Source organism: Camelus bactrianus, chromosome 9 (assembly GCF_048773025.1).
Source record: "Camelus bactrianus isolate YW-2024 breed Bactrian camel chromosome 9, ASM4877302v1, whole genome shotgun sequence".
Lineage (NCBI taxonomy): Eukaryota > Metazoa > Chordata > Mammalia > Artiodactyla > Camelidae > Camelus > Camelus bactrianus.
Window position 1 is genome coordinate 28587753 of NC_133547.1, and position 27508 is coordinate 28615260.

Sequence of the window (27508 nt, forward strand, 5' to 3'; positions counted from 1 at the left end):
TAGCATATCAGTATCTGCGAAGTGTTTTTCTCTCTTTCTTTTTAAGTTTAGACGCTTACTGAGTTTAACCCTGCTTGGAGCCAGAATGCACCAAATCAACATTGAGGATTTTTTCTGTTTTGTGAATCTATGAAAAGGAAATTTATTTTGAATTCCTTCCTTGTAGTAACTCTGTCAGGTTTGGAAAATTCCCCTGGTGCAGAAAGCCCACAGCACTTCCGCATCTGTGGACTGGGGGTCCCAGAGGAGCCCAGCGGGCAGGGTCCTTTCAGGAGTTCTGCCCACCTCGAGGGCCACCAGGAGAACTGTTTGATGAGGGTGTTGGGAATGCAGCTGAGCTGCGGGATGCCAGATTAAACTCTGACACCAAAAAAGAGAAGGGAGCAGCGCACCCCGCATCTCTTCTCTGGGGAGGGCCCTGGTGGAGGCTGGACTTCATCCTGGAACAGTAATAGACTGTACCGTCCAGGCTCATGAGAAAGAAAGAAAGGCTTCTGAGCAAGGTAAACTGGGAGGTGCCTTAACTGTCTCTTGGCCCAGATTCCATTGGGAATTGATCCCAAGTCTTTGGTAAAGAAGATTCTAAGCTGAAACAGCAAGAAAGCCCTCTGAGGCATCTAACAGAAGAGCTGTGACCTTGCTGGGGGAGAGCCTGCCTCATCCCAGGTGGGGACTGCCAGGCGAGGGGTAGCGCCAGCAATGCCACTGATGATGGGTGCAGGCCATCCGGACAGAGCAGAGTGTGGCTCTGATTGCAGCCTCCAGAAGACCTGAATGGTTGCTAAAAACGGCAGAAGGCCACTGGGACTCTGTCAGGTTAAAGCTGTGACTTCAGTGGGCCTGGAGTTCCAGTGGCCCTACCAAGAGGGAGCTCAGAGTCAAAGATATCTTTGCTGCCACTACATTGCCCCTTTCTGATGGTGTCCCTCAGGCTGGGGAGGTGCTATACACGTAGGATGGCATGTAACCTGGCAGCATCCCTGGAATGCATCAGAGGGTACGGTTACCCGACTTCAGAGAAAAGAAACAAAAAGGTTATCAACAATTTATCCAAACTCCATTCTGTGGAAAGACCTGTATTAGGGAATGAGGGAGGACACTGGGCTGTGGGTGCAAACCCCAGCGCACCCTCACTTTTCTAGAGAATCAACAAATTGTTTCAGGACCACAGGCAGCAGCAGAGGAGCCCCACCTGGGTGCTCACAGCCCCACTTGCTCCTTCTTTGCCGATGGTTGTCATCTCTGGTCCCTTACGCCCAGCCCAGGCTCCCAGCGGAAGCTCTGAGGAACTTCCGAGGCCGAGCAGAGAACAGCTGAAGACCACTGCCCTGTACCTTCAGCAATGGAGTGAGAAATCAGCTGTCTTCACCCCCAAGTACTGTCCTCATCCAGTACTAATTGTACAAGGTAATGCTTATTAAGTACTTAATATATCCATGTTCTGCATTCTCACTGTATCTTTACAACCCTGTAGGGTTAATCCTACTATTATATCCATTTTATAGATGAGGAAACCGAGTTAGTCACAGAAAGGTAAGTGGTTTATCTGAGGTCACACAGGCAATCCAGTTGCAGACCCACCCCCACAGCCACCCTGCCACGGCTGTGTGCTTTAATTTCAGGTACTGAACGAAGGGGAAACGGTACGAAACGCGAAACTTCATAGGACAACTTGGCTCATGAAGCCACCAGGGACCTGGAAAAGCCATCCTTTTTAATGCCTTGGGTGTGGGAGTTCTGTTCCCTATTAAGATCCTGCCTTTTATCATCCTGCGAAAACTAGGGTGGGTTATGTAACCTCTCCGTGTACCTGCTTCCTTCCCCAGTGGAACTAACGAGCGGACCAGGCAGCATGGGTGGATCTGGATCAGGGAAAGCACGCTGAAGCTGCTAAGGAACAGAAGTCAGGGATCAGAATGTCTGTTCAGTTTCCAAAGTGTGTGGCGTTGTGGCCAGATGAGAGGATCACACACTTGGAGAACTTGGGGAGCGTGCAGATCTTAGAAGCTGTGTTCTGTAGGACCTTCAGTGTTTCTGGGGTGAATGCCTCACCAGCACATCCTTCTAACCACACTCCCAAGACAATGCGGGGGCCTACAGGGCCAGGGAGCTCATTAGAGCACCAGGAAGCCAACCCTGGTCTGCAAGGCCCCCTTCTCCTGCCCACGGTACCCACACCGGCAGGTGACAGTGTTCTCCGACGCTGCTTCTTACGCCGCACCACATCCGCCTCCCTCCCGCCAGAGTCTAACTCCGCTCCCTGGAGAGGCCGGAGCAGATCACACCCCACTGCCCACGGCAGCCCTTGACAGGACGGGGAGCGGTCAGGCCTCTCCCGACACGCTCTTCCAGGCTCAGCTCCTTCAGTTCTCATTCAGCCTTATTTCCCCACCCTTCTCGGAATGCACTTGGGTTTGTTTGTCAGTTGTTCCGCTGGCCTTCCATTGATTCTACAGACATTTACTGAGTTCCTTCCAGGGAGACAGTAAGTAGACGCTGAGAATGCACAGAAAAAGCTTAGTCTCTGCCTTGAGGGGCTCACATCCTGAGGCGGGGAGGGTATTCTCAAGCAATTGCAGCACGGTGTGGGAGGTGCTGTGACAGAGGCCAGCCCAGGGGGCTCTGAACGTCCAGGGGATGCGTCCAGGGGTGTGTGTGTGTATGTGTGTGTGCGTGTGTGTCTTGGGAACTGCACTCCAGAGGGCAGAGAGTGGGGAGAAGTTCTGGGAACCACCTGTGGTTTGGAACTACAAGAGTCAGGGTCGTGGGTCAGGGGAGGATAACAGATCAGACAGGCTTGAGAGGTCCGCAGGGGTCAGATCATGAAGGACACTGTATGTCACTCTCCTGAGGGCAACAGGGAGCTATGGAAGGCTTGTAAGCAGGAGAGTGACACAAACTTAGCTTTTAGGAGCAACCACTCTGATTGCTAAGTGGGAGGGAGTAGTGGAGGCAGACGTGAGCCTGGAGGCAGGAGGTGCCGCGGCCAGAGCAGAGCACAGGACTCCAACCTTCCTCTGGGAGCCGAGCCTCTCCAGATGCTGTCTGGGATTCAGCTCCACCAGCAGCCACAGCTCACCCCGGGCTCACCTTCAGAAGCAACAGGACCTTTTCTGTAGGAACAGGGATGCTGGCTCTTCCCTGGAGTTCATGTCTGCAACTGGTTGTTCTCAGGTTAACATCATCGGTTTCAGCCCTTCTTTCAGGTTGTTGAAATCTTTGTGCATCTCGATTTAAAGCCTTCATTTTTACTTAAGGGAAAATACTGAAGGATGTGCCACAGGGCATGTGGGGTAATCCGCGGTGGAAGCAACGCTGAACCCAGGTCTCCTGACTCCTGAACCAGGCCCCCTGTTATTCTGCCTCTGTAGGAAGTTGATCTGTTTAGAGAAATTAGAATCAAGATTGACTAGAAGCAACAATTTACGTGGGAGAACAGACCCCAAAGGCAGGAAGGGAGGACACTATACCCCTTTCTAATGTCTCCTCTCAGGGACTGAAAAAATCCCTGCATTTGAATCTGCAGTCACAGGGATGGCGTTGCAGGTCTTCAGGCAGCTGAAGGTCACAATCGATCACACCTGATCCCTGAGGCTCTTGTCAATGTCAAAAGTCTTGAAAGAATCTCATAGGGTGAAAAAAAATCTTCCACACTAATGAATGCTTAACAAAAAAGCTTCTCTATGGAACTGAACTAGCTCAGAATGTAAAAGCTGTTCGGGGAGACTGGACAGGTGATGGGAAACGGGACACCCCTGTGGGGAGTGGGCTGGGGGGCAGCAAACAGAAAGCTTCCCTGGATGAACGCCTGGAGAATCAGGGTCCTTCTCAGATAGGACCTAATCCACTTGGTCTCTGGACAGATGTCTTTCCATGGACCCATGAAACCTGGAGACTGGTCTCCCCTGGGTTTGCTCACTACAGCCTCTGCCCCTCGGGCCCGAGAACCAGCGTGGATGGTGCGCAGAGCCCTGTGCCCAGGCTCACCAGCATGCCGTAGGCGTCCGCCCCCATCCCAGCACCACACCTTTATTAGCGCTTTTCCTCCTTTCTTCTTTCTCCTTGATGTTAATGCTTTAAGAGATGTTTTTACACAGACCTCTACTTCTAGCAGCTCATTCTGCGTTTCCTCTGGGGAACTCACAGGCCTTCCACCCTTTCCCAACGTTCAGCCCTTTCCCCACAACCCGTCACCCCACTCCTCACTTGAATCTCCACCCCAAGTTCCACCAGTGCAACACTTTCCTAGTGTCCTCTGTCTGCTCTGAAGCCAAATGGCATTATGGAACCAGCAGACTTGTCACATGAGCAAAAGCCTTATCGATCCCTTCGCAGTAAGCATGTGCTTGTCTTTGAGGAACTGCGGACGGGCTGGATTTCACAAAGGCACGTAAGAGCAGTAAGGAACAGCTCCAAAATACACTCGTCAGCAAGAGATTGTAAATAAGCCCTTATCAGCTTTTCAGGCACCGTGAGCACTTTTTTTTTAAAGAGAAGAAACAAATCAAGCTGCACGCATTTTGCTCTGAGCCCTGACCCTTATTGTCCAACGTGGAAAGGAAGCCCCCCTGCCTGGGCTGAGACGTTGACCACCTCCCAAGCCCTTCCCCGTGGTCAGTAAAGCTCTCCTCAGGGAAGCCATGTCCTGAACTTATCTGATCTGAGATCAGGTTGCAGGAGCTCTACTAAAGCCACCACCCGGAGAGTACGTTTTAAAAGGGCCTTTTCTCGAGCCCGCTCTGTGGTTTCTCACACATCTTCAGTGACACCTGAAAAGCTTTGTTGAAGTGAAATGTATTTGTCTGTGTCCAAGCTGGTCAAATTGCCTCTCTTCCTTGCCAGGAAATTCCGATTTCTGGCAAGAGATGCCACGTAAAGTCCCACAGGGCAGGGAAGAAAAGCCTCAGTGACACAGAGGACTTCCAGAGGATTAAACACAAACCATAGGTTGTTTGTTGCTTTTTGTTTTCAAAGGATGAACTGAAATGAAATCTTACTTTGCTTGCCCGCTCAGCACGCCGCCTTTCACAGAGGAGACACTGAGCACTGACCACTCTTGGCCATCAGAGGCGCTGGCCATGTCAGCAGTTTACTGTCGTAACTTTAAACATCGCACCAACGGAACAGTTGCATCCCGGTGAATCTAGGCACGTTTAACGTGCCTCAGCCCCAGGCTCCTTGAAAACCAGCACACTTACCTGGTGGCTTGATGCCAACGCTTCGCCTCTCCCCGGCTGGCGTGTCACGCACGAGGTGCGGGGGGCACCCGTCCCGCCGGGCCGGGGCAGCTGTCCGCCTTCAGCGTCCCCACGCCTTGGAAGCCAGGCACGCTCCTGCCCTCCCAGTGGCTGGGGAGCCGCAAGGTGCTACGGTCGGGGCCTGGAGGTTTGCCGCGTGATTGCTTCATACCACAGGGAGTGTCCTGCCCCAAGCTAAAAGAATGAAGGAGGAGTTTCCTTAAGAAATGCAGCTTTTCAACAAAATTCCTTTTCTCTGTGTGTACAAGAAGGTGCATTGCAACATTATCTGTAAGAGGAAATAACTGGGGGAAAACGATTGCCAATTGGGGGCCGAAATAAGTAACGGTATTTTCACACAGTGGAATAAAAAAAGAAGAGGATCTGTATTTGCTGCTACGGAAGGGTCTCTAAGATAGACTGTGGGGTGGAAAAAAAAAGACAAGTTGCAGACAGTATTTGCAATAAGGTCCAAATCGCATTCATTTTTGTATATGCTTAGAAAAAACCTGCGGAGTGATTCACAAGAAACTTGGCACAGTGGAGGCTCTGGGAAGCGTGATCTTACTTTTTGGCTCTTTTAAGATTTTCTTTTTCACCTTGTGTATGTACATGGTCCTTCTGTAATAAGAGGAATTTTTAAAAATTCCTTCTTGCCTAATGAAAAATATTCCTGTCAGCTAGACCAGAGCTTCCAACAAACAAAACTTCTCCGTCATCAATCAAGCTGCGGTGGATGATTCTGAAAAGAGAAACTCAATATCCTGGAAAAGCGTATTGAACAGTAAGTCTCAGTGAGTCTGGGGACGGGAGAATCTTCAGAAGGCAGATTCTGACACTTCCTGAAGCTGAGAAGCACTGAATTAACGCACTGCATTTTATTTTTATAATTTTATATTCTGGAAAAATTTAGCATATAGATAGTATAATGAACTCCCATGCACCCAGCACCAAGCTTCCTTAATGAACACGGCTAATCCTGTTTCATGCCTAACCCACCCTCCACCCTCCTTCCAAACATATGTCATTTTCTCTGAGGGTATGTATTCTCCTCAGTTAAGAACTCTCTCTTTTTCAGACAGTACCGCCACACCATTATGTTTTTAAACCTTGTCAACAACCCCTCTATGCCATTAAATACCTAGTCAGTGTTCAGATTTCCAAGTGAGAGCTCTACGTTGCATTTCGTTGCTGCGTCTGTTATGTTCATTTTAATTCACAGGTTTCTCTGGTTTTCCCTTGCAATTTATTTGCTGAGGAAACCAAATCACGTGTCCTGTAGAAGTCCCCACACTTTGGACTTTGCTGACCTACCTGTGGTATTTTATAGCAAGCTCTCCAGTCCCTTCTGTGTCCTGTAAATTGGTAGTTAGAGCGAGACCTGGTTCGATTTGGGTCTAATTCTTTGGCAATAATGTGTCTTCCTGTGATACTAGCTGCCCTGGATGATTGTAATTAATTGTGTCCCAAAAGGTATGCTGAGGTCCTAACCCCCCTGCCCATGGAGGTAATCAAGTTAAATGATTACCTAATCCAGCCCTTACAAGAGGAACATTTGGCGATGACAGACTCAGGGAGAAGACGGTCATGTGACCACAGAGGCAGAAGCTGGAGTGTTACTCCTACAAGCCTAGGAATGCCACAGTTTGCTGACAAACACCAGAAGCTAGAAGAGGAAAGGGAGGACCCCTTCTGGAGTCCCGGGGGAGCAGGCCCTGCCAGCACCGTGACTTCAGACTCTAGACTCCAGGACTGTGGGACGTTAAATTTCTTCTTTAAGCTCCCAGTCTGCGGTACTTTGTTATGGCCATCTTAGGAACTACTATTATCACCTTCACCTAGAACCATCATTTATTTCAGGGCCTGTCAAATAAGTGACATTCCTTCTTAATCACTGGCTGGAATACTTCTGTAAAAAGCAGCCTGCCCTCCTCTGTGGTTTGGCTACTCTGAAGTTCAATTCATATGGCACAGGTAGATTCTTTCTGTTTACTTGCCTGTTTTCAGAACAATGGGTTGGCCTCCTAGCATCATCCAATGGTGTTTTTTTTTTTTTTCCCTTGAGCATCATTTATGAACTTGTGAATTTTCAACATGATTCATGTGTTTCGATCCTTTCCAGTTATTCTTGTTCATGTGTAAATTGTCCCATTCGGGGCCAGTGGGAGCCTTGACAAGTTGACTTCTGAGTACTTTCAGTGGGACTCTAGGAATTTCAGGTATGTTGTGATGTTCCAGGCTGATCACATGCATTTCCTGTCTCAAACCAGAACCATCCTTTTCCCCAAGAAGCCCTGGTTCCATTTAGTGGAGGTGAAATAGTATTAAAGAGACTATAAAACACCACTAGGGGAACACATTCTGTTTGATCTGTCATTGTTTCTAAGCCTTTTTAGTGGACAGAACTAGGAAACAGAATTTCAAAACAAGAAAAGGTATCAACAGTTCACACTAATATTTTCTATTCAGTTTAAGATTATAAAATGATTACTAAATTTTTAAATTCTGTATTTGCATCTGTCTCTTACAGTGAAATTCTTGGTTTCTATTAATTACTTATTTGCTTGTTTTATATATAGCTAAGAATTTCAGAAGAATAATATAAATACTATTACTAATAGGAATATTGAAAAGTTTAAGACTTTTTGGAGCTTTTATTGCCTTACGATTTCTCCCACTAGGATGTACTGCAACTTACTCTGTTAATCTCTTGAAATAATTCCTCCCTGTGCGGTTGGCCACCAACTCAGTATACAGTTAGAAACATTATCTTGATTACGATTTTAGGAAATTGTATTTTTTTTCCATTTGATTTAATTTAGTCTACACTTTTTAATATAAATTATTCCCATGAGTCCAAAATCAAACCTACAAAACAAGGTATACTCAGAGTCTAGCTTTTAACCCTACCCCTTCCTAGTCTCCACCATCTCTCTACAGATAGCCATTAAAAAAACCCATGATTTATTCTTCTATTGGTTTTAATAAATGAGGCAAAAATCACCGTCTTTGTTCTTTAATGTCAATAAGGACTTCACTGAGGTGACTTTACTTGTTAAGTGTACAGCTTGACGAATTTTGACAAATATACACACTCATCTAAGCAGATCAGGAGATGTATTTCCATCGCCCTGGAAAGTTACCTTGTCCCGACTCCAAGAGGCAACGCCTACCCCAGAAATCGCTACTATTCTGATGTCTACACCAGAGACATTTTGTTCATCCTTGACTTTTACGTAAAGAGAACTAACCGTGCAGGGTGTACTCTTCTGTACTTGGCTCAATGAGTGTTTGAGAGTTCTCCATGCTGGGGTCCTAGCGGTTCATTATTTGCTATTGCTGAATAGTACTTACAAGTTGTTTCTCCTTTCATCTGTTGGTAGACTTCTGGATTGTTTCTAGTTATTGTCTATTAAGAATAAAGCTGCAAAGAAGTGTCTCATGTAAGTCATCTTTCCGTGGCTATGTGCATTCACTTCCCTGGGTGTGTGCTTGGAAGTGGAACGGCGGGGGCACAGGCGGTGGTGGAGCCAGCTTGTGCAGCTTGGGGCCGGCTGTGCCCATTTCTTCGCCACTCTTACTTTCAGTGACTTCCCATTGCAGCTTGAAATCAGCCATGGGGGGAAGATTTATCCCACGGAAATAGGCAAATTCTATAGATCAAGACTTCCTTCTCCTCCACCCCCAAAGCCAACAGCTAAACATTTACGAGCACACTGCCAGCTACAAGGAAGGTATGTATTTAAGTTTACTAGAAACTATCAATTTCCCAAAATGGTTATACCATTTTATATTCCAACCAGAGGTGCATAAAAGTTCCTGTTGAGCCTCATCTTTGCCAGTACTTGGTATTCAACTTGGTCTTTATAATTTTAGCCATTCTGATGGGTGGGAAGTATCTTCTTATTGTAATTTTAATTTATATTTTCTTAATGACGAATGATCTTCAGTACCATTTCATATGCTTATTGGCCTTTTGCTGTTTTGGTATATTGGCCCTTTGTTTTCTGACGTGACTATATTTACTTATTAGTTCTAGCAGCTTATTTCCTTTAGCCAAAGGACTAAATGTCCTTGTGCACAATCATGTGATGCAGATAGTTTTATTTCTTCCTTTCCAATCTTTATGTCTTTTCTCTTGCCTTATTGCACTTATTTAAAAAAAAAAATAAGCACGGCATATATTTTCTTAGATAAACTGCATCGTACTATACATGCTTTAATTCATCTTGCTTTTCCCTTAACAGTATACCTTAAAGCACATTATGCTAGGATGCAGATAAATAGTGCTCTTTATATCATTTTACTGACTTGAAAAGGTGTGACAACACCCTGAGGGACTTAAAAAATTATGTCTTTATGTGGAGATGAGTTAATAAGATCACAGAAATGTATTTCTTGGGCCTTCTCTCTAAGGGCTGCCTGGCTGCCTTCAGGGAGAGCACTGTTGACCCTTAGCAAGGTCTAGTTCTGGCGGGTGAGTGATCCCTCTGTCCTGGCTGGGGGTCAGAAATGTACACACCACATAAGAAAAGGCACTGTCCTCAGTAATTATAGCACCCCGCCCCTTGCCCCAGGCTCTCCTCGGCAACCCTTCCACGAATGCAGTCCCATTTCATTGTTTCAGTACTCATGTTTCAAGAAGGTTCATCCTCCAGCTCTTATAGCAATACAGAGAAAAGATACTTCGGCCAATTCTTGTACCCATTTCCCAAAAATGCAATGTGGTCTGTGAAAGTTCTTGGACTTAGCATTATATATATATAATATATATATATATAAAATATATATATATTCATATGTATACACACACATATATAAATATATATACATATATATAATATATACATACATACACACCCCAACTCCCGGGAACAACTTTCAATCTAGGCTGCTGTAATCTTGCTGAAAAACATGGGGTATAGAGTTGGGCTTTCAATCTTGGTCGGTTGGATGTCACTCAGAAAGGCTTCCGTGTCTAGCACTGCAACCCAACTCCCTCTGAGCACCTTGAAAAAGGATGGAGCCATAAAGTTACCCAAGTTTTAAATGCAAACACCCTTTAGCCCACCAATTTCACAAAATAATAGCATGTATATGTTCAAGGATGTTTATTGTAACATTATGTGTAATAGAAAACCTGGACATAATCTAAATGTCAGTTGGCAGAAAACTGGTTAAATCATGGTGCATCCATCTAATGGAAAACTATGCAGATATTTGAAAGAATAAAAACTATCTGAATGTACTGTTGTGGCACATCCTTTAAGATAAATTAAGTTGGAAAGCAAGGTGAAAAAGAACTGCTACAACACGGTTAATGGGTCTAAGCTTGAAGAGGAGCTAGATTACGGGAAAGCAGGGCTATACATAGCCACACACGCAGGGAAAGGCACTTATTTTTCTGGAAGGGTGCACTTCTAATGTGTACTTTTAGGGCGAAGATCTGGTGGGCAGAAGGAAGTGGAGAATTTTACTTTGTATTTAACATCTTTCTAAAGTCCTAAAATTGTTTCACTTTGCACATGTTACTATTATTTTTTAATGAAACAAACAATTTTAAAAAATGGTTGGCTGGAATCTACTTACGAGAACACAATCAGCCAGACCTTGAAAGTGGGACATTCTGAGACAAAAAAAAATCACCGTCATGAAAAACAAATAGCCGTCGGGAAAAAAAAGACTGGAGGCTAACAAAGAAGATCATCTTCAACTGGAAACACAGAGGGGGAACCACAGCAGGATAGGAGGAGAGGTGTGCTCATGAAACAATTGGGCTCCATAGCCCCAGGGGTGGGCGACCCACAAGCTGAAGAACAATTAACTCACAGAGGCCTTCCCACAGGGGGGAGAGCTCCAAGCCCCACGTCAGGCTCCCCAGCCAGGGTTCCAGCATTGGGAGGAGGAGACCCCAGGACACGTAGTTTTGAGGGCCAGCGGGGCTTAACTCCAGAAGCCCTGCAGGACCGGGGGAAACAGAGACTTCATTCTCTTGGTAAGCATACACAGAATCTCACGTGTGCCAAGTACAGGGGCAGAGGCAGTGATTTCATAGGAACATAAGCCATACCTGCCTACTGGTTTTGGAGGCTCTCCTGGGAGGTAGAGGGTGCTGCAGCTCACCCAGGGGACATGAAAGCTGGTGGCAGACATTCCAGGAGTGTTCATCTACATGAGCTTCCCTGGAGGCTGATATCTTGATTGGATCATTAGCACCAAGACCTAGCCTCACCCAACAGCCTGTAGGGAATCCTCACGACAAACAACTTACAGGGTGGGAACACAGCCCCACCCATCAGCAGGCTTCCTGAGCCACAAATACCTCTCTACCCGCTAAAGGTCCAGGACAAAGTTTCACTCAGCAGTGGGAAGCCACCGACTCCTCCTTCCAGGAAACTTACATAAGCCTCTAGTCCAGCCTCATCCACCAGGGGCAGATACCAGGAATAAGAAAACAACAACCCCAAAGCCTGTGGAAAGAATCCACAAACACAGGCCAGACTCTACACTGGGACCAGCTGGACCCTGGCCCTCGGGTGACAAGAGAGGAATGTACTGTTGGGACACATAGGACATTTCCCCCAGAGGGTCATTTCTCCAAGGTCAAGAAATGTAACTAACCTACCAAAAAATACAAACAGAAAGATAGACAACATGAGGTGGCAGAGGAATATCTTCCAGGCTACGGTACAAGATAAAAATCCCAGAAGAAGTAAGTGATGAGGAGATAAGCAATTTATCTGAGAATTTAGAATGATGGCAAAGATACGCAGAGAACTCAAGAGGAATATAGATGCAAAGAGTGAAGTTTTTAGCAAAGAGATGGAAAATATAAAGAATACCCGAACAGAGTTGAAGAATAAAATCACTGAAATGAGTAACACACTGGGAGGAACCAAGAATAGACTAAAGGGGGCAGAAGAACAGATCAGTGAGCTAGAAGACAGATTAGTGGAAATCACTACTGCAGAACAGAAAAAAGAATGACAAGAAATGAGGATAGTTTAAGAGAACTCTGGGACAACACGAAGTGCACTAATATTCACATTACAGGGGTCCCAGAAAGAGAAGAGAGAGAGAAAGGACCTGAGGAAATTTTTGGAGAGAGAATCACTGAAAATTTCCCCAACTTGGGAAAGGAAACAGTCACCCAAGTCCAGGAAATGCAGAGAGTTCCACATAGGATCAACCCAAAGAGGAAAACACCAAGGCACATAGTCATCAAATTGATAAAAATTAAGGATTAGGAGAAAATATTAAAATTACCAGAGAAAAGCAACAAATAACATACAAGGGAACTCTCATAAGGTTATCAGCTGATTTTTCAGCAGAAACTTCACAGGCCAGAAGGGAGTGGCACGATATATTTGAAGCGATCAAAGTGAAAAACTTACAACCAAGAATACTCTATCCAGCAAGGCTCTCATTCAGATTTGATGGAGAAATCAAAAGCTTCACAGATAAACAAAAGCTGAAAGAACTGAGCACCACCAAACCAGCTTTACAACAAATGTTTAAGGACCTTCTCTAGTCATCAGACCACAAGAAAAGAGAACAAAAAGAAGAAAGAGAAAAAAAAAGACCTACAAAAGATTGCTTTGGCAATTTGGGGTCTTTTATGGTTCCATATAAACTTTGACATTATTTGTTCTAGTTCTGTGAAGAATGTTGTGAGTATTTTGACAGTGGTTGCATTGGATCTGTAGTCTGCTTTGGGTAGTATGGCCATTAATCCAAGAGCACAAGATACCTTTCCATTTCTTTGTATCATCTTCAATTTCCTTTACTAATGTTTTACATTTTCAGTGTATAGGTAACCTCCTCAGTTAAGTTTATTTCTAGGTATTTTGTTGTTTTTGATGAAATGGAAATGTTTATGCTAGTTATGAAATTCTGGTTTTTAAAGTGCAAAAAAAGTGAAGGGCCACAAATGGCAAAATACCCTTTTTTGTGGGTGAGTTGTACTCCATTGCATATATATGCTGCATCTTCTTTATCCATTCATCTGTTGATGTGCACTTGGGATGCTTCCATGTCTTGGCAATTATAAATAGTGCTGCTGTTAATAGTGGGGCATATGTATCTTTTTGAATTAATGTCTTTGTTTTTCTTAGATATATGCCCAGGAGTGGAATTGCTTGGCCATATGGTAGTTCTATTGTTAGGTTTTTGAGAAACCTTCATATTGTTTTCCATGGTGGCTGCATCAATTTGCATTCCCACCAGCAGTGTACAAGGGTTCCCTTTTCTTCACATCCTTGCCAACATTTGTTACTTGTGTTATTTTTGATGATGGCCATTCTGACAGGTATGAGATGATGTCTCATTGGTTTTGATTTGCATTTCCCTGATGTTAGTGATGTTGAGCAACTTTTCATGTTCCTGTTGGCCATGTGCATTTCCTCTTTTGGAAAAATGTTCAGTTCTTCTGCCATATGTTAAATGGGTTTTTTGTTTGTTTGCTTTTTAACTGAAGGACAACTGATTTAAAATGTAGTATTAGTTTCTGCTGGATGGACTTGGAGGGCATTATGCTAAGTGAAATAAGTCAGAAATAGAAAGACAAATACGGTAAGATATCACTTACATGTGGAATCTAAAATAAAAAAATACAACAAACTAGCAAGTGTAACAGAAAAGAAACAGACTCACAGATGTAGAGAAGGAGCTAATGGTGGGTCTCCCAGAGAGTGAAGGACTGGCTCATAGTGTTCCTTCCACTCCAGCACTCATCATTGCCTGGGGAAATGTCAAAATCTGGCTGATGATGCTCTTAAAACCCTGGCCTCAAAATTCATTGGCTTTATCAAATGCAATGACTTTTATCTGTCTTCTACCTCAGCCACCCACAGCATCAAGTTCTCTAAAACACAAGCACAGAGACTGGAAAAGAAAATGGAGACAGGTGAATGGGGAGCAAAGAGGAAGCAAAACAAGATGGTGGGAGCCAGGATTTTCTTTAGCAACAGGTCTGGGAGGCTCAAAGCACCATTGTGAAGGTGGGTTTGACATGCTTTATGGATGATTTCATTGGTTTAAAAACTTACTTGACCTGGTCAGAAATGATAATATTCTGGTTAATAAAACATTTTTGTTTGAAGATATACATTATTGGGGAGCAGGGGTAAACTGGGAGTTTGGGATTAGCAGATACAAACTACGATATATAAGATAGATAAACAACAAGGTCCTACTGTGTAGCACAGGGAACTATATTCGACACCTTGTAATAACCTATAATGAAAATGAATCTGAAAAAGAACACATATATGTATAACTGAGTCAGTATGCTATATACCAGAAACTAACAACATTGCAAACCAACTATACTTCAATAAGAAAGAAATTCAGGGGGGAGGGTATAGCTCAGTGGTAGAGCGTATACTTAGCATGCATGAGGTCATAGGTTCAATCCCCAGGACCCCCATTTTAAAAACAGAAGATACATATTACTAAACAGAAAAGAAGAATAAAAGATACTGAAACCTCACTGAACATCATTTAACCATTATTTGCTGAATGATAACATCCATTGCCTTTTCAGAGCACTTTTGCACATTTTATGTCATTTTGATCTCAAAACAGTCCTGTCCTGGCTCCCTGCTAAGATCCTGCAATGAATCAGGCCCATTGTTAGAAACCTAGACATCAGTGCATTGGATCAACATAGGCTGGCTTCACCACGGAGTACTCTTGGGGCCCAATGGGAGGGCCGGGGGTAAGAGGAAGGTGGCCTGCTTGTGCAGAGCTGTGGAGTGGAGAAGACAGCCCAGTTCTGCAAGGTCCAGCTGACTAAATAATTTGCTCCTAGTCTGGTAGGTCTATGCCAGGGGTCTGCGAACTTTCTGTAAAGGGGTAAAATGTATGATAATACAAAAAAAATAGCATGGCTATGCTCCAGCAAAACTTTATTTACGGACACTGAAATTTGAATTTAATTTTTACACATCATGAAATGCTACTTTTCTTTTGATTTTTTTCAACCATTTACAAATATAAAAATCATTCTTAGCTCAAGAGACATTCTGAAACATCCAGTGGGCAGGACTTGGCACACAAGCCACAGTTTGCCATTCCCTGGTCTGTGCCAGCACACCCATCAGGGAACTCGGCAGCTGGCATTCTGTGCCTAGACTAATAGTGATCATGGCAGCTGCCATTCTGAACACCTGCTCTATGCTGAATACTATGAAGATAGTTTACATATTTATTATCATTTAGTCTTCATATGATCACACAAGGCATGCCATGCCCACTTTACAGATGATGAAGACAGGGCTCTGAGAGGACCATCTGCCTGAGCTCACATAACCAGTAAGGCTAGGAGATTCCTCATCTGTCTACAAAGACTGTGCTCATTCTAGTATGTGAGGATGCCCCCCACGCCAGCTCCCCACCGCACACATGTCTGGGTCTCAAGTCTTCCTACATCTTCCTTCTGTTTGGCTGTTTTGACTCTTGCTTTCACCTTCGTTTTGTCCCCCACCTTAACATTTGTCTTCTCCCTGACTTGCCAATCGTTCAGGCTGGACACCAGGAAATCTATCTCTTCAACTTTACCTAAATCTGTGGGTTTGGGTCATGGAAGCTTGAGCCAGGATAGAGTGCCTTCCCTGGGGCAGACAGGAGCTGCTGCAGCCACAAGGTGAGTTTCACCCAAAGCCTTTACAAGATGCTGAGTGTCAAAGCCAGAAAAACCCAAACCAATGTGAAGTCTAAAGGTGGGAGGACCCAGGAGAGAGGGGCACCAGGGTCAGGTCATGAGTAGGGCTGGAAGGGAAGGGATGCAAAGTTAAGTCTGTATGGAGCAGTGAGCTCCAAGGCCATCCTTTGACTGTGGGCCGCTTTGAGGGGCACTGGGCAGGGAGGCCTGGCATGAAGGTGCATGGTCAGAGCAGAGAGGCTCATGTTGGGACCCCATTCCTTGCAGCAGCAGTGTTCCTGGGCACCACTCTGCATCTTCAGCTCCACTGTTACTGATCTAAGCCCTAGAGGAGAGGGTCCCAGATGGGTCCAGGTGAAACTATCCATGGACCATAGAAGACTGGGCTCACTTGTAGCAAGGCTGATGTGTAAGGGGCATTGGGGCCATGCTGACATTGGTGGGGCACTATGGCTCCTGAGAGGTCAGTTCAGTTTGAGGCCAGTCCCCAGACGGCAGAGTCCAGTCCTGGGTGGAGAGGGACAGAGAGGTCATGGAAGGAGTCCAACCCCAGCAGAGCAAGTGCAGTCTATCAGGACATCAGGGCCAAAGGTCAGCACCCACCAGCACCAGTAGCCACGCCAGAGATGAGGTGACAGCCACCTCTGGGGTCAGTAAGGGAAGCGCCAGGTCTCACCAACTCAAACGGGTGAGAGTGACTCCAGTGGGCTCCCAGGCTTGGCAGGCACCGAGGACCTCAGGGCAGGACAGGCTTTCTTAAATAATACCCCTAAATCACAAGCCCAAAGGCCAGTATAAGACTGATCATTTTAACTACAGACCTTAAGCACTTCTGTTCATCAAAGAGCCATGAAGAATTGAGACGATAAGCCACAAACTGGGGGAAGGTATTCGCAACACGTACAACCAACAAAGGGCTGGTATCCAGAATACATAAAGACCTCCTACAAGTCAATTCTATTCTGAAAAGGGGCAAACACATGAATTAGCAACAACTGACAAGATTGACAATATCAAAGGATGTGGAACATTCCAGAATGCAAACTGGTTCAGCCACTTGAGAAACATATTTAGGATCATACAGTAAAGCAGAAACTGTAACTCCTCTATCACCTAGGAATTCCACTCCGACCCTAAGCTAGAGTTTCTCAACCTCGGCACGACTGACATCTTGGACCAGATAATCCTTTGCAGTAGAAGCTGTCATGTGCATTGCAGGGTGTGCAGCAGCATCCCTGGCCTCAGTCCACTAGATGCCGGAAGCCATGCCCCCTACCCGAGGTATGAAAACCAAAAATGTCTGGGACACTTGCCGAATGTTCCTGACATTGCTATAAAAAAACCCTGGTTGAGAACCACTGTCCTAGGCTCTGTGCACCCACAGACTTCTGCAAGAATGTTCACAGCAGAATTGTACAAAATAGCAAAAAGCATTAACACACAAGAAAAATTTTAAAAGACTGTAAACATTAATAGCCAACAAAAGAATGGACAACTAAATTGCGACAAATAAATGCAATGAAATATTACAGTTCTGAAAGTGAGTAAACTTCTTGCAAGAATATAAATGACTCTCTTAATTGGGAAAACAACGCTGTGGAAAAAGGTGTTTAGTATGAACGTTTCTATGAAGTTTAAAACCTGCAGAAGTAAATGGCGTATATCTAGGGGTACGTACAGAGGGGGTGTGTTAGGCTGAACTTCCCCCAAATGGCTGCAACAGCACTTCTGGTCCCACCTCTTTTTCCAGGACCCGGCCACTCCTCCGTCAAGAGGTGGAGTCGGTGACCACTCCCCTTGAACAGGTGGGACTCGGTGATGCTTCAGCTAACAGACACTATGTCACCGTGTGACTTCTGAGGCCAGGTCACAAAGGCCAGGCAGCTTCAGCCTGGTTTTCTCCTTGGCACGCTCGTCCCCGAAACTGGGCCACCGCATTACGAGGAAGCCCAGGCCACGTGGGCAGGTCACACGGAGAAGACCCGGGGCCCCAGGCCTCAGCCGGCTGGTGAGTGAGTCCTCTGAAAGGACAGAGACCTGGAGCCCCCAGCCGAGCCGCCCCAGCCGAGCCGCCCCAGCTGCTGCTGTGTGAGGCAGAGACGTGTCTTCCCTGAAGAATCCCACCCAAATGGCAGGAAGGGGAGAAAAAGATTGTTCCTGTTTTATGCCACTAAGTTGTGAGGTGGTTTGATAAACAGAAGTAGATTTCTGAGATGGACGGTAAAAAACTATAGTGATCAGCACGTGAATGACAACATAAAATGCAGGAACCTGGTCACTGATGGGGAGAGGGCTGGGGGACGCGACCACTCAGGGGCCGTGAGGAACTGCCCGCCACAGAATGCTCTAGCCCGGGGCTGAGCCCACCTGGATGGACAGGGAAACCACAGAGCTTCCTGCTCCCGGGCACCTGCCGTGCTGAAGGCTAGCAGTTCTCCCCAGCGTTAGAGCTGAAGAAAAACTCAAGCCCAGAGGAGGAGGTGTCCCCACTACGGAGCGCAGGCAGAGCCGGGCCCCACCTGCCCGCGGTCCCGGCAGGGCAGGCCCCGCTCCCCGGGGGCCGGGCTGGGAGACGGAGCAGTGACGGCTCTTCTGGTTGTCAGTCAACACTTAACCGTTATCTGTTGACCTTTGGGAAACAAAACCGAGTGCCCTTGACAGGACAAAGTGAGCCTGTGAGTATTTAGAACTGGTCCTGAACAGTGGCCTGTACCTGGACACTTATCTCCCAGAGACAAGGTCTCTGTACGCAGACTGGGCTCTCGGCGAGCCTGTGGGGCTGGGAGCCCGTCCCTGGTGCTCCCTGTACGACTTCCCTCGGCCCTGCCGGGACTCCACGCTGCCTGGACCCAGCGTTCATCAGGCAGTGCAGACGGCAGATGCCAGGTCTCGTCGTGGGCACTCCTGGAAGGGCCGGCCTGGGAGGGCTGGGGTCGGGCTGGGCAGGGGGACTGTTCTGCAAATGGGCGCACATCACTCCTTTCTGTTCCTCAAATGCGCAGAGCTGCAGACGGCCCGCAAACAAGAAACAGCGACCCACTGAGCGGTCAGATTTAAAAAGAAACAAACCCGCCGAAGTAGCTTTTCAAAGGAGGTGCTTTGAAAACTCAAAAAAAAAAAAAAAAAAAAAAAAAAAAAGAAAAGGTATTATGAGACATAAAATGTAATGAGGGAGTGGTGGCAGGGAGTGGTGGGGACTGTGGCAAATGGACTGAGGACAGGCCTTTCCTGAGGGGACCACCCCTACCCAGCAGCAGCCCATGCTGAGGCGGGGGCAGCCTGGCCTAGATCCACGCAGACTTTTCTGATGGTGAAGAAAAGCCAGACATTCAGATGCTTATGTAATTTTTTCACAGAAGCAATCACAATTTTAAAAATAACGTGCCAGCTAAACCAGACATACATATGAGTAGTACCTGGATGTGCCAAAGGGATGTAACTGCCTCACAGGGCTACAGAGAGGAAGACTGAGCTGGAACAGAACAGCAATTAGCAGACATGCATCAGGAAAACCTAATAAAAAACAGGTCAGAGTCTACTGACGGACTGTGTTTCCCAAAGGTGACACAGTCCTGTCCCTTCCCACCTGCTGTGTCTGTTGTGTGACGTTGACACTCCTTTCATCAAATGGGAGGGCGGGCTTTCTTCCCTCCCCTTGAACCTGACAAGAACTTGACAATCGCCTGAACGACCGCAGAAGTGACACTATGTGATGTCTGAAGGTAGGTCATAGAAATGCCATGCAGATCTGCCTTGCCCTCGGGGGTGCCCGTCTCCGCAGCCCAGCCTCCACGCTAGGAGGCAGTGCAAGCAGCCTGTGGAGAGATCCACACTGAGCGGAACCAGCCCACACACCCCGCGGGGCTCCCAGCCAAAGGCAGCTCCAAGGTGCAAGCAGTGTGAGTGAATCATCTCGAAAGTAGGTCCCCCAGCTCCCATTTGAGCAGCCCCAGTGGAGACCAGGCTGAGCAGAGACAAACCACGCCAGCTCAGGCCTGCCTGAATTGCAGATTTGTAAGCAAAATAAATTCGTGTTGTTGTTTTAAGTCACTAAGCTTTGTTTTTTTTTTTTTTTTTTAATATAGCAATAGATGACTGGAACAGGGTCAAAAATTAAACTTTTAAGCCAGAGACACTCCTGGAAGGGTGAAGAAGAAAGAGACCCAAGGTCATCTCAGGACCTCCCAAAGCACAGAAGTGAAAGTTTTTAGGTCAAAAGGAAAAGGAGCTTTTCTTCCAGATTTCCTAGGCTGAGACAGAACCCGCTGAGACAAGTGATGGAGGGAACGGACCATCTGAGCTTGAATTCAACCCCAGAGTTAGACCAAGGTGGGAGTTGTAACCCTTCCACATCTGAGTGTGGTTATCAGTCCAAATCCTTTTCAGGTTTGAAGACTGAGCATCCAGGCCAGCGCTCCTCAAAGCAGGACTCTCACTCTACCCCCTGCATCCAACCTTCAAGAAGGGGGGTCTGCGAAGCTGCATTTTCAACCACTTTCCAGATAATTCTTTTGTACCAATTTAGAAAACTATGCCCCACTCATCTCCCATGTAACCCCTTCAGACATGGTCTTGGGGTTTATTTCTTGGGAAAATGCTTTAAGGAGCCCAAGACCTAAACAAGCAATTCTCCAATGAAGACATACAAATGGCCAATAGGCACGTGATGAAAAAATGCTCAATATCACAAGTTATCAGATAAATGCAAATCAAAAGTACAACGAGGTATCAGCTCACACCAGTCAGAATGGCCATCATTCAAGTCCATGAATGATAAATGCTGGATGGGCTGTGGAGAAAAGGGACCCTCCTACACTGCTGGTGGGAATGTAGTTTGGTGCAGCCATTATGGAAAACAGCATGGAGATTCCTCAAAAGACTAAAAGTAGACTTACCATATGATCCAGCAACCCCACTCCTGGGCAAATATCCAGAGGGAACCTTAATTCAAAAAGATACATGCACTCCAGTGTTCATAGCAGCATTATTTATAATAGCCAAGATATGGAAATAACCTAAATGTCCATCGACAGATGACTGGATAAAGAAGCTGTGGCATATTTATACAATGGAATACAACTCAGCCATAAAAAAGAATAAAATAACGCCATTTGCAGCAACATGGATGGCCCTGGAGAATGTCATTCTAAGTGAAGTAAGCCAGAAAGAGAAAGAAAAATGCCATATGATATCACTTACATGTGGAATCTAAAAAAAAAAAAAAGCCAAACAAACTTATTTACAGAACAGAAACAGACTCACAGACATAGAAAACAAACTTGTGGTTACCATAGGGGAAGGGGGTGGGAAGGGATAGATTGGGAGTTCGAGATTTGCCGATACTAATAATATAAAATAGATAAACAACAAGTTCACACTGTAGAGCACAGGGAACTATATTCAATATCTTGTAGTAACTTATGGTGAAAAAGAATAAAGAAAACAAATATACGTATGTTCATGTATGACTGAAGCATTGTGCTGTACACCAGAAACTGACACGACATTGTAAACTGACTATACTTCAATGAAAATATATATTAAAAAAAAAAAAGATCAAACATTTAAACCTCCCATGGCTTTGTCAGGGGAAGAAGCAGGTGTTTTAGGCAGAGGCCCTGCACCCCCAGGGACAGGACATAGTGGGTTTGGTGTCAGGCTTGAAGAGGTGGAGGGAAGAGGGATCTAAGATGGTGATGGGTGAAAACTCAAACTGAGATGCAGACAGAGCTGCCTGTGCAGACCGCACCTCCTCCGGCTGGCAGCGACTTCACCTTTCCCACGCGAAGCCCCCGCGGCCCCGCTCTTTGGGCATTTACCAGCCCGAATCCACACCAAGTCTCCTGCTCAGTCCCAACCACCAGGCAGGACCCCACCTAGAAGTGCCTTCTCTTCAGTATAGAAAGAATTTAGGCTGCAAGAACTTAAGCTAAAAAAGAGTATGTGACTTTAGTAAAAAAGGTAACTGAAAATGTTGACAAAGTATCTTCTCTGGAAGCAAGCTCAGCAGCAAATGAAGACACAGGATCTAACACGTAAAGGCCTGTTGTGTGCTGGGTGCTGTCTAGTCACCAGAGGGAAAGCAGCTGGGCCCTTCGCATCAGACAAAAGCTGAAAATGTTACATGCGAGTTGCAAGAATGTGTACCTAGTATTATCCTGTTTCTATAAAAAGCGTCTATGTTGATCTACATTGGTACATTTATTAGATGATCTGGAAGCAGCAGCACCTAACTTGATCGGTGTGGTGACTTGGGGTGGCGTGGAAGTGGGGGGCAGTGTGAGATTATGAAGAAATTTTACTTCCCAAAATAAATTTCTCTAAAATGTTTCTTTTTACTTTTTTTTTTTTGGTGATGGCAATGTATTAAGAAAATGTGATAAGAAATACTAAGAAATGTAATGAGAAACAACTGTAAGGATTATTTTAAAATACATACAGTATTTTTCCTTTGAAAACTCTCTTTATAAGTGCATAATTTGCATACAAAAATGTACCTGTTTTAAGCATATACTTTAGTTTGGTGAGTTTTCTCTTCCAAACACCACCTCAGTCAGGACACAGGACATTTATATCACCCGAAAAGGGTTTCTTGTCCCTTCACTCCTGCCCCAGGCAACCGCTGGTCTGCTTTCTACCACGAGAGATTATTTTTGGCTGTTTTAGATCTCACATAAACTACAAGAATAATACGTTATTTTCTCTTTTGTATCTAGCTTCTTTCATTCTGCGTGCTTCTAGATTCATTCATCTTGTTATGGTATCAATATTCTGTTCCCTTTCGTTTATGAATGGTATTTTATTGTATAAATATGTAACAATTTGTTTATGCATTCATCAGTTGATGGATACTTGGGCTGTTTCCAGTTGGGGGCCATCCTGCATAGAATAAAGCTGTTATGAACGAGTGTGTGCAAGTCTGTGTGTGTGAATTTGTTTTCATTTCTTCTGAGTAAACACCTTGGAGTGGAATTGCTGGGCTCTAAATGTAGGCTTAATTTTATTAAAAAAATAGGTGCTTTCATTTTGATGCAGTAATTTTTCTCACTATTTATTCTAAATAAATTATCGTCGGTGCATGTGAAGATGTAACTACCTGGATCTTCATCACAACACTGTTTACACACGCGCTACCCTTTAAGGTCTGACCGGTTTGCCGAGTCCCACGTGGCCGTTTAAATGGGTGTTTCAGGCTTCTACTTCAGAGACTTAAGGACTTAGCATATGTATTTATTTTTTGAGACCCCGCTATTAAAATAACAATAAAGGGACTAAAATGGCATAAACCGACAGGAAAGGGGCCATCCGCAGGCAGAAGTCTCAGCAAATTTCCTGGAAACAGAAAGGGCTGAGTGAAGACTGACCAATACGGCAGGTGGGTGGGCTGTGGGCAGTGAGGGCTGAGGGCCATCCAGACACTGGGAGATGCCTCAGCCTGGAAATAACAAGGTTTCTAGAAAGCAGGAAAGAAAAATGGGCGGAAAGCCGCTAAAGTTCCGTATCCGCCGCAGCCGAGGCCTCTGCTGGGCGCCTTCGCCCAGATTAGACAGAGACAGGCGTCACTGTGCCAGGTCAAACGCTGGGGCGCTCGTTTCTGAAGAAACTGTACAGACACCTGGGGAGAGTCAGGTGAGCCAGCGGAGCCCGGGAGTCCAGAGGGGCGCTTCTGCACTCCTGCCTCTAGGGACCCTTAATACAAACCAAAAACCTAGCTTCCTGCCCGCTCTCCCTGGAGAGAAGCCTGCGCACACAGGCCCCGCCCGCACCCCCCACACGGCCCCTCAGCCTCCTCAACCTTAAACAGCAATGAAAAACCAAGAGTAAACGGACATGGGGGAGACTCGGCGACAGGAAAAAGTATGAAAAAATAAACCAACAAGCAAACATGCTTCTAGAGAAAATAGGGATCATTCACGGAGCAGGAGAGGATTAAACAAACAAAAACTTAAAAACCTCAGAGACAACTGGGAAAATGCATCACTGGGGTAAAACAAGAAAAGGGTGTTATGAGCAAGAAACAGTCTGAGACAAGAAAGAGTTGCTGAAAATTAAAAATGTATTTGCCCAAATAAGAATAGTCGTAGCAGTAAGGTTTGAGGATGACGCTGAAGAAATCTCCCAAGTATAGATTTTAAGATTTTAAAACAAGTGCAAAATATATGGAGAAAAGACAAGTGACATAAAGGGATGATCTAGGGGTGTGAGGTCTAAATAACAGGAATCCCCCAAAGAGAAAGTTAAGACAAAAGGAAAGAAGTTATAAAAGAAAGATGGTAAATAATTTTCCAAAGTGAAGAAGGGCATGTGTCTTCGTTAGGGTCCAGTGAAGGCCCAGCGCAACCAATGAGAAAAGGTCCACACCTTGACATGATCACCAAAAACTCTCCAAACAAGAATAAAGAGCAGATGCTACAAGATTCCAGAAGGGGGAAAAACCAGATTCCACTTTGAGAGAGATGTTTGACCTAGAATTTCATACACAGCCAATGTATTAGTCAAGTGAAAAGCAGAATAAAGGCATCTGCAGTATAAAAGTGCTCTAAATTTTACCTTCTGCATAGTGTCTCCTCAAGAGTTACCCAAGGACATATTCCAGCAAAATGAGGGTGTAAACTAAGAAAGAGGAAGCCATTGGGTCTTGAAGAGAGTGACTCTAATCACTGAAAGCAGTGAAGGGAAACTGCGGTGATGGCAGCCGCGCTGCAGACCCAGCGAGGAGAAAGGGCAGGAAGACAGAGAACCACAGAGAGGCTGCTTGGAGAGGCTTTGTTTTGTTTTGGGAAGGAGGTGAGAAGGAGAGAAACAGAGTCAACAGAAAAATAGATTCTCTATTTCTCATTCTCTACTGAGCAGGGACATTGATCTCATAAAGAAAGAAATGTGGTCCTAATGGTTTACTTTGATCGGCTGTGAACTATGCATCCACAACCAAAGAAAAATAAACATTATTTTCTGGCCTTCTACTGTCAGAATCAACCTTGGGCAAACATAAACAAGAACAATGATGTCAGAACAAAGTGTGAAAATATGGAACAGGCTGACAGAGGCTGGGAGGTGGAGGGAGTGTGGTCCTTACCTTACAAAGTGAAGGGTAAAGAGATGTTATCTATAGCTGATGGAGCAGGAAATGGGGGCTTAATTGTGCTCTTTGAAGTCGAAGAGGAGATGGGTCAAGCTCTGAAAATAGTCATCTAACTATATTTAGACGAGCAGGGGGAGGAGACAGGAGTGGGACAGAAATGAACGGATGCCTTGTCTATTACAGAAGGAAGTCAAGAAAAACCACTGTAGTTGCTAAAGTAATAAACAGCATCTTATTTAGAGATGTGGAGGAAACCACCAAATGAATTCTAAACAGAAATGCTTAGCATTTGTCTCAGGGAAGCAGGGCTATGGGTGGGGAAGTGTGGGACAGGTGACTTGTTTTTCGTTATAAGGACTCTAGTATTATTTGATCTTAAATCATTTGCATACTTTACTAATTAAAATCCTTCATGAGGCACTTCTGAGATAAGTAGCTTGTAAGACCATAGAATACAGCGGCCTGAAAAAGTTAAGAGGGATATACATCAATGTGCTGTGAGGAGCCGTCTCTGGATCTTTGGGTAACAAATCGCTTCATTTTCCTATCATTTATACATACTGACATCTCCCATACTAATTAGCTTTTTACTCATAATTTTTAAAAGTAACTTTTAAAGATTAACCCGTTAAGTTTCTCCTAGGGCACAGGCAAACTGTCCCCAAGAGGGACGACTCCAGGTGGTTATGCCTGACGTGAAAATACACTTAGAGGGGAGGGCATAGCTCAGTGGTAGAGCACGTGCTTAGCATGCATGAGGTCCTGGGTTCAGTCCCCAGAACCTCCTCTAAAAATAAAGAAACAAATAAACCTAATTACCTAACCCCCACCAAAAAAAAAAAAAAAAAAAAACCAATAAAAAAGAAAATACATTTATAAAATCCTCACCCTCCACAACCCTCCACAAATTTCAGGACCCTCTGCAGCGGCGTATCTGAGCTCTCTCTCATTCGTCTCTTGTGCCCAGATTCTGTTAGCTGGCGAGTTACTCAGCTCCGTCTGAATATAAAGATCTCTTGTCTTCAAAACAAGCCTGTTTGTGACTAATGAACTAGAGTGGGCATTCCCTATAAGATACCTGTATTTGCAAAAAGATGCATAAGACAGAGCTGTACATGAGGATTAGAACTCACTCCATTCATTCTGTTCATCCGTTCATTTTATAGATGACAAACTGAGACCCAGGCAGTTAAGTCACTTGCCCGAGGTCCAAAATCCAGGTCCAATTCCCAGTCTTTTGTCTATATCCGATTTTTAAAGGAAATATTATTAGGGTGTCTCAGGTCTCTGAATTACAGGTAAAAGAATCTCAGTTTCAAGCCAGAGGAAAAAATTATCAGAAAAATACTGGAATGCCAGGGCGGGCAGTGCAGCTCTTTAGAGACCAACGCAGGAGGAGAAAGCACGGAGTCACAGGCAGCTTCCGCCCTCGGCCTCTGTCTGACTGACGACAGACATGGCTCCCAGGCTCTACCCTGAGCGAGTGGGACAGTCCTGAGAGGGAGAAGGATGGGTCCTGCTGGGCAGACGCAGGGCCTGGGCCAGCATAAACCCAAGGGGAGGCGGGTGACATTCAGAATGTGTTAGCAAGGGACGGGGGAGAAGGGGAGGGAAGGGTGAAGCTCTGACAGCTGTAGAATGCTTCTGAGCTGTGTGTCCTGCAGGGAACACGATCAGCGCCATCCTCATCTTAAAGGCAAGGGACTGAGGCTTGGGACAGGTAAGCACAGGGCTTCTAAGGAGCAGAGACTCAGACCTGGCCCTCCTTCCTCTTCGTGCAAGGCTCTTTCCTTTATGCTTTTCCTCCATCGTGTGAATTGATCCTCTTGGCACTGGGGGCCCAGAAACAAGCCCCACCTCTCCCACCTGGCACTCTTCGGGAGGAGCCAGGTGCTAGCTGCTCAAAGCCATCAGGGTCCCAGCTTCCAGCTGGTCCCGCGTAACAGGAAGAACGCACCTGACTCCGTGTGAGATCTGTTGCTCTAGCTCTAACCCTGGGCTGCCTTCTATCCTCGGTGATACTAGTCCTGCAGCTTTTGTAAAACAGTGTTGCCTTGAGCCTGAAATGTACAGAAGAGCGAGTTCTCAAGGCTCCGACCTTTAAAGGTATAACGCTGTTCCATTCATACAGAGAAAATGTTTGACTTGTTGGAGATTTACAGGAACATCAGGACCTGATTTACGTGGACAGCCACAAGAACAAGGGATTTCGAACCAAGAGGTCTGCAACAACCAGCCACACTCCCGCCCCCTTTTAGTATAAGACTGAATTCTGACTTGGGGAAGATGGTTCTCCAGGACATCAGCCAGCCATTTTGTCAGTAATGCTGGATTTCCGAATAAAGTCGTTATTCCTTGCCCCAACACCTCGTCTCCCGATTTGCTGGCCTGTTGTGCGGCGAAACTGGACACGGGAACACGTGGACCAGTGCTGTGTAGCGACTTACCCCCCTCTTGCCTTAGTGGCTCCATCCATTTCCTGGCATCTGGCCTCCATTCAGGAGGGTGGCAGAGCCAGCTCACACT

At 45.6% G+C, this 27508-nt stretch overlaps 1 protein-coding gene across 2 annotated transcripts in view; it reads right to left on the reverse strand.

Moving 5' to 3' along the window:
* BCAR3 (BCAR3 adaptor protein, NSP family member) overlaps positions 1-27508 on the reverse strand; it is a 221031-nt gene that overhangs the window by 182975 nt on the left and 10548 nt on the right. The window contains exon 2 of one of the 2 annotated variants that reach the window (XM_074369969.1): positions 5199-5432. The exons of the other annotated variant lie outside the window; for it this stretch is intronic. The gene's annotated coding sequence lies outside the window, so the exon portion shown is untranslated. The remainder of the gene's footprint in view (positions 1-5198; positions 5433-27508) is intronic. 2 annotated transcript variants of the gene reach the window in all.